This window comes from Pongo abelii, chromosome 22 (assembly GCF_028885655.2).
Source record: "Pongo abelii isolate AG06213 chromosome 22, NHGRI_mPonAbe1-v2.0_pri, whole genome shotgun sequence".
NCBI classification, from domain to species: domain Eukaryota; kingdom Metazoa; phylum Chordata; class Mammalia; order Primates; family Hominidae; genus Pongo; species Pongo abelii.
In genome coordinates, this window is record NC_072007.2 from 29726288 (window position 1) to 29734862 (window position 8575).

Genomic DNA, 8575 nt, shown 5'->3' on the forward strand with positions numbered 1-8575 from the left:
GGAGCAGCAGGATTGTTCCCTTCCCTCCAGCCGCCAGCCGCCCCACCACCCTACACATGCACAGGGTTCAGCGCCAGCTTCCAGCCCAGGAGCTCCACGTATGCCTGAACTTAGCTGCTGGGCGCAACCACTTGTTCCAGGAAACACCCCTCAGAGAGCATACAGTGAGGTAGTCAGGCAACACCCGCTAGAGCTTCCAGCCCAGCTTTCCTGCCCCTGAGTGAATTCATCCGCCAGGTGCAGTCTCTTGTTGTCCCAGGAAACCCCTAAATATCAGGAGGGGGTGACTCCGACCAACCCCACCTCTCCTAGCCAAGCAAGCCACGCCTGCTAGAGCTTCCAGCCTAAGGGCCTTAACTCTCCCTGAAATCTGCTGAGCAGCACAGCCTCCTATTGCCCTGGGAAATACCCAGAGGGTAGGGTGAACAGCTCCACCCATCCCCGCCTTTAGCAGACGAATGGACCACACTCACTAGAGCTTCCAGCCCAGCAATCTTGCTTCTGCCTGAATTCTATTTGCATGCGCAACCCTGTGTTCTCCTGGGAAGCACACGGACAGCAGATTAGGTGACCCCAACCCACAACACCCCTGCAGATCCCAGCCAACCAGGACTTGTTGGCTTGGGCAGTACCCAGACAGAGAGGAGCCCTAACTTTCAGATCACTGAGAGGTGAGGTGCCCAGCTTTGCAGGCTGGTTGAGGAGCAGGCATGTGTCTCCCTCCCAGCATCCAATGGGTAAGGATATGACTTGTCTGCCAACCAGCCTCTGCCTTAGTGAAACCCGTGGGCCAGAAAACCTGGCAGAATAAACCTAGGCACAGAGTCAGTAATCGGAGGAGGTTCCTTCAAGGCCCAGAAGCGAATTACATGAGGGAGTCATCACTCTCTTCCCCTGCACCACAGAACGTTACTGACCAACTGCAGAGGAAGAGCCTCTCTGCTGCCTGACATCCCCATGTCTTTGGCTTGTGTTCTCATTCCTTTGACATTTTTATTTTTATTTTTTATTTTTATTATTATACTTTTAAGTTCTGGGATACATGTGCAGAACGTGCAGGTTTGTTACATGGGTATACACTTGCCATGGTGGTTTGCTGCACCCATCAACCCGTCATCTACATTAGGTATTTGGCCTAATGCTATCCGTCCCTAGCCCCCCGCCCCCAAACAGGCCCCAGTGTGTAATGTTCCTCTCCCTGTGTCCACATATTCTCATTGTTCAACTCCCACTTATGAGTGAGAACATGCCATGTTTCATTTTCTGTTCCCACGTTAGTTTGTTGAGAATGATAGTTTCCAGCTTCATCCATGTCCCTGCAAAGGACATGAACTCACCCTTCTTTATGGCTGTATAGTATTCCATGGTGTATATGTCCCACATTTTCTTTAACCAGTCTATCATTGATGGGCATTTGGATTGGTTCCAAGTCTTTGCTTTTGTGAACAGAGCTGCAATAAACATATGTGTACATGTGTCTTTACAATAAAATGATTTAAAATCCTTTGGGTAAATACCTAGTAAGGGGATTGTGAGTCAAATGGTATTTCTGTTTCTAGATCCTTGAGGAATTGCCACACTGTCTTCCACAATGGTTGAACTAATTTACACTCCCACCAGCAGTGTAAAAGTGTTATTTCTCCATATCCTCTCCAGCATCTGTTGTTTTCTGACTTTTTAATGATTGCCATTCTAATTGGCATGAGATAGTATGTCATTGTGCTTTTATTTTGTATTTCTCTAATGACCAGTGATGATGAGCTTTTTTTCATCTGTTTGTTGTCCACATAAATGTCTTCTTTTGAGAAGTGTCTGTTCATATCCTTCGCCCACTTTTTGATGGTGTTGTTTGTTTCTTCTTGTAAATTTGTTTAAGTTCTTTGCAGATTCCAGATACTAGCCCTTTGTCAGATGGATAGATTGCAAAAATTTTCTCCTATTCTGTGGGTTGCCTATTCACTCTGATGATAGTTTCTTTTGCTGTGCAGAAACTCTTTAGCTTAATTAGATCCCATTTGTCAATTTTGGCTTTTGATGCCATTGCGTTTGGTGTTTTAGTCATGAAGTCTTTGCCCATGCCTATGTCCTGAATGGCATTGCCTAGGTTTTCTTCTAGGGTTTTTATGTTTTTAGGTCTTACATGTAAGTCTTTAATCTATCATGAGTTAATTTTTGTATAAGGCATAAGGAAGAGGTTCAGTTTCCGTTTTCTGCATAATGGCTAGCCAGTTTTCCCAACACCATTTATTAAACAGGGAATCCTTTCCCCATTGCTTGTTTTTGTCAGGTTTGTCAAAGATCAGATGGTTGTAGATGTGGGACGTTATTTCTGAGGCCTCTGTTCTGTTCCATTGGTCTATATATCTGTTTTGGTGCCAGTACCATGCTGTTGTGGTTACTGTAGCCTTGGAGTATAGTTTGAAGCCATGATCAAATTGGCTTCATCCCTGGCATGCAGGGCTGGTTCAACATATGCAAATCAATAAATGTAATTCATCACACAAACGGAACCAATGACAAAAACCACATGATTATCTAAATAGGTGCAGAAAAGGCCTTCAACAAAATTCAACAGCCCTTCATGCTAAAAACTTTCAATAAACTAGGTATTGATAGACTGTATCTCAAAATAATAAGAGCTATTTATAACAAATCCACAGCCAATATCATACTGAATGGGCAAAAGCTGGAAGCATTCTCTTTGAAAACCGGCACAAGACAAGGATGCCCTCTCTCACCACTCCTATTCAACATATTATTGGAAGTTCTGGCCAGGGCAATCAGGCAAGAGAAAGAAATAAAGGGTGTTCAAATAGGAAGAGAGGAAGTCAAATTGTCTCTATTTGCAGATGACATGATTGTGTATTTAGAACACCCCATCGCCTCAGCCCCAAATCTCCTTAAGCTGATAAGCAACTTCAGCAATGTCTCAGGATACAAAATCAATGTGCAAAAATCACAAGCATTCCTATACACCAATAATAGACAAACAGAGAGCTAAATCATGAGTGAACTCCCATTCACAATTGCTACAAAGAGAATAAAATACCTAGGAATACAACTCACAAGGGATGTGAAGGACTTCTTCAAGGAGAGCTACAAACCACTGCTCAAGAAAATAAGAGAGGACACAAACAAATGGAAAAACGTTCCATGCTTATGGATAGGAAGAATCAATATTGTGAAAATGGCCATACTGCCCAAAGTAACTTATAGATTCAATGCTATCCCCATCAAGCTACCATTGACTTTCTTCATAGAATTAGAAAAAAAAACTACTTTAAATTTATTATGGAACCAAAAAAGAGCCTGTATGTCCAAGACAATCCTAAGCAAAAAGAACAAAGCTGGAGGCATCCCTTGACAATTTTAATTGCAGAGCATAAATATTTAATTTTAATGAAATCTAAATAATCGATTGTGTTTTTCATGGAGCATGCTTTTGGAGTAGTTTCTAAAAAGTCACTGTCACGCCACAACCGATAGAGTTTCTCTGTGCTATCCTCTAGGAGTTTTATTGTCTTGTGTTTTACATTTAGGTGTATGAAAGATACATCTAGAGGTAATTTTTGTGAAAGGTGTATTGTCTGTGTCCAGATTAATATTTTTGTCTGTGAAGGTCTAGTTGTTCCATCACCATTTATTGAAAAGATTACACTTTCTTTTTTTTTCTTTTTTATTTTTTTATTTTATTATTATTATTGTTATTATACTTTAGGTTTTATGGTACATGTGCGCAATGTGCAGGTAAGTTACATATGTATACATGTGCCATGCTGGTGCGCTGCACCCACTAACTCGTCATCTAGCATTAGGTTTCTCTCCCAGTGCTATCCCTCCACCCTCCCTCCACCCCACAACAGTCAACGAAGTATGATGTGCCCCTTCCTGTGTCCATGTGTTCTCATTGTTCAGTTCCCACCTATGAGTGAGAATATGCGGTGTTTGGTTTTTTGTTCTTGCGATAGTTTACTGAGAATGATGATTTCCAATTTCATCCATGTCCCTACAAAGGACAGGAACTCATCATTTTTTATGGCTGCATAGTATTCCATGGTGTATATGTGCCACATTTTCTTAATCCAGTCTATCATTGTTGGACATTTGGGTTGGTTCCAAGTCTTTGCTATTGTGAATAATGCCACAATAAACATACGTGTGCATGTGTCTTTATAGCAGCATGATTTATAGTCCTTTGGGTATGTACCCAGTAATGGGATGGCTGGGTCAAATGGAATTTCTAGTTCTAGATCCCTGAGGAATCGCCACACTGACTTCCACAAGGGTTGAACTAGTTTACAGTCCCACCAACAGTGTAAAAGTGTTCCTATTTCTCCACATCCTCTCCAGCACCTGTTGTTTCCTGACTTTTTAATGATTGCCATTCTAACTGGTGTGAGATGGTATCTCATTGTGGTTTTGATTTGCATTTCTCTGATGGCCAGTGATGGTGAACATTTTTTCATGTGTTTTTTGGCTGCATAAATGTCTTCTTTTGAGAAGTGTCTGTTCATGTCCTTTGCCCACTTTTTGATGGGGTTTTTTGTTTTTTTCTTGTAAATTTGTTTGAGTTCATTGTAGATTCTGGATATTAGCCCTTTGTCAGATGAGTAGGTTGTGAAAATTTTCTCCCATTTTGTAGGTTGCCTGTTCACTCTGATGGTAGTTTCCTTTGCTGTGCAGAAGCTCTTTAGTTTAATTAGATCCCATTTGTCAATTTTGGCTTTTGTTGCCATTGCTTTTGGTGTTTTAGACATGAAGTCCTTGCCCATGCCTATGTCCTGAATAAAGAGAGAAGAATCAAATAGTTGCAATAAAAAATGACAAAGGAGATATCACCACCGATCCCACAGAAATACAAACTACCATCAGAGAATATTACAAACACCTCTACGCAAATAAACTAGAAAATTTAGAAGAAATGGATAAATTCCTCAACACATACACCCTCCCAAGACTAAACCAGGAAGAAGTTGAATCTCTGAATAGACCAATAACAGGAGCTGAAATTGTGGCAATAATCAATAGCTTACCAACCAAAAAAAGTCCAGGACCAGATGGGTTCACAGCCGAATTCTACCAGAGGTACAAGGAGGAGCTGGTACCATTCCTTCTAAACTATTCCAATCAACAGAAAAAGAGGGAATCCTCCCTAACTCATTTTATGAGGCCAGCATCATCCTGATAACAAAGCCGGGCAGAGACACAACCAAAAAAGAGAATTTTAGACCAATATCCTTGATGAACATTGATGCAAAAATCCTCAATAAAATACTGGCAAACAGAATCCAGCAGCACATCAAAAAGCTTATCCACCATGATCAAGTGGGCTTCATCCCTTGGATGCAAGGCTGGTTCAATATACGCAAATCAATAAATGTAATCCAGCATATAAACAGAACCAAAGACAAAAACCACATGATTATCTCAATAGATGCAGAAAAGGCCTTTGACAAAATTCAACAACCCTTCATGCTAAAAACTCTCAATAAATTAGGTATTGATGGGACATATCTCAAAATAATAAGAGCTATCTATGACAAACCCACAGCCAATATCATACTGAATGGGCAAAAACTGGAAGCATTCCCTTTGAAAACTGGCACAAGACAGGGATGCCCTCTCTCACCACTTCTATTCAACATAGTGTTGGAAGTTCTGGCCAGGGCAATTAGTCAGGAGAAGGAAATCAAGGGTATTCAAGTAGGAAAAGAGGAAGTCAAATTGTCCCTGTTTGCAGACGACATGATAGTATATCTAGAAAACCCCATTGTCTCAGCCCAAAATCTCCTTAAGCTGATAAGCAACTTCAGCAAAGTCTCAGGATACAAAATCAATGTACAAAAATCACAAGCATTCTTATACATCAATAACAGACAAACAGAGAGCCAAATCATGAGTGAACTCCCATTCACAATTGCTTCAAAGAGAATAAAATACCTAGGAATCCAACTTACAAGGGATGTGAAGGACCTCTTCAAGGAGAACTACAAACTACTGCTCAAGGAAATAAAAGAGGATACAAACAAATGGAAGAACATTCCATGCTCATGGGTAGGAAGAATCAATATCGTGAAAATGGCCATCCTTCCCAAAGTAATTTACAGATTCAATGCCATCCCCATCAAGCTACCAATGACTTTCTTCACAGAATTGGAAAAAACTACTTTAAAGTTCATATGGAACCAAAAAAGAGCCCTCATTGCCAAGTCAATCCTAAGCCAAAAGAACAAAGCTGGAGGCATCACACTATCTGACTTCAAACTATACTACAAGGCTACAGTAACCAAAACAGCGTGGTACTGGTACCAAAACAGAGATATAGATCAATGGAACAGAACAGAGCTGTCAGAAATAATGCCACATATCTACAACTATCTGATCTTTGACAAACCTGACAAAAACAAGGAATGGGGAAAGGATTCCCTATTTAATAAATGGTGCTGGGAAAACTGGCTAGCCATATGGAGAAAGCTGAAACTGGATCCCTTCCTTACACCTTATACAAAAATCAATTCAAGATGGATTAAAGACTTAAATGTTAGACCTAAAACCATAAGATTACCCTTTCGTCACTTTTATTACTGTTGCTCCATTGTCAGAGATCAGTTGATGATATTTATATGGTTTAATTTCTGTGCTATTATGTTCCATTGATATATTTGTCCATTCTTTCACCAATTCCACACTGTTATGATTACTTTAGTTTAATAATTAATCTTAAAGTTAGGTAATGCCAGTCTTCCAACTTTGTTCTCCTTTAATAATCTGCCATCTAGTTTTCCTCTTTTGTCTCTCAATACAAGCTGAAGAATCAGTTTGTGATACCCACAAAGAGCCTGCTACAATTTCTATTGGGATGGCACTCAAATCAAGTTGAGAAGAACTGACATCTTAACAGTGTTGAGTTGTCCTATCCATTCACATGGAATAGCTCTCCTCTTATTTAGTTTTTCTGTAATGTATTTTATCAGAGTTATGTAGTTTTCTTCTTATAGATCTTGTACTTTTCTTTAAACTTATATATACATAAGTATTTATTTTGGGGAGGTACAAAAGTAAATCGTATTTTATTTTTATTCTTAAATTGCACTTGTTCATTTCCGGTAAATAGGAAAGCAGTTGGCTTTTGTATATTAATCATGTACCCTGCAACCTTGCTATAATCACTTATTAGTTTCAGGAGTCTTTTGACTATTCTTTTATATTTTCTGCATAGATAATAATGTTGTCTACATCTGAAGATAGTTTTCTTTCTTTCCAATCTGTAACTATATGTCTTGTCTTATCTTATCGGATTAGTGAGGGCAGCCAGTATGATGTTGGAAAGAAGCAGTATTGTCAATGCCTTGTTATTGACCTCAGCAGCAAGTCTGTGTGTATTTTTCAAAATTCTTTGTATCTGAATTTTGGAAGAAAAACTTTGAAGCTTCCACATAGGTTTTAGTCACTGAATAATGTTGTATTTTGTACTGCAATAAATTACATAGGTTACTAAAAGCTTGCAATTTATATCAAATCTAGTGATAGCTAACTTTTACATAGTGCTTACTATATGCCAAAAAGTCTTCTTAAAGATTCACATGTACTGATTCATTTAATATTGTGTTATTATTTTTCTGGTTATCAGCTAAGAAACCAGGAGCAGGGAGAGGTTTAATAAGTTGCACAGCCACTTTGCTACAGAGCCAGCTTGCAGAATCAGGGAGTCTGGAAACAAAGTCTATGTGCTTGACTATGAGATTATAGAATATCTCATCAAAATTTCTGCCTTCCAGTGTTTTGTAATGTATTCATAAAGTTAATATTTATGTAAAAATTAAAGGATTTTAATATGATTTTGTTAATAAATAACAATATTTAATGCTGTAAGAATTTCAATATGGATAAAACATACTTTATACCATTCAATAGAAAGATGTAGATTGGTCATTACATTTGAGGGAATGGAAAAAGAAGAAGAGAAAGTATTGATGAGCAGGCTCTATATTATGAACTAAGAAGAGTTAGATGGATGATGGGGTAAATCATTAGAAAACATGAATTGTTCAAATGGTGTAAGGATGAGATAATATTAACTGTATCATTGTTATTGAGATAAATAGAGATAAATATCCATATACTTTGGGATTCTGATTGGTATTAAAACACAAAATAAAAGACACAAAAAATGGTAAAAGTTTATCCCTCTGACTTCATTTTCAAATACTTTAATTTATGTGTATTAATTAAAATTATAAATATAATAGCAAAATTATAGAGAAAAATACTAGCAGCATATGTTACAAAAGGTTAATATCATTTATTTATACATAATTAAAATAAGCCAATAAAAATGAAGATCAACATAGCAATGGAAAAATAATCAAAACCTACCAACATTATGTATTGTCGAATTACATAGAATTTAAAAAGAAAATAAATTAAATTTACTTTTCAGTTAAATCTAAAGTTGTTTCTTAGAATATAGGAAAATAACTTTGTTATTTTACACTGTAACTAAAAGTATAAATATAAAGCAGTAATATCATGCAAGTTTCACAGAATTATCTGTTCAGATAAATAAATGCCTCCA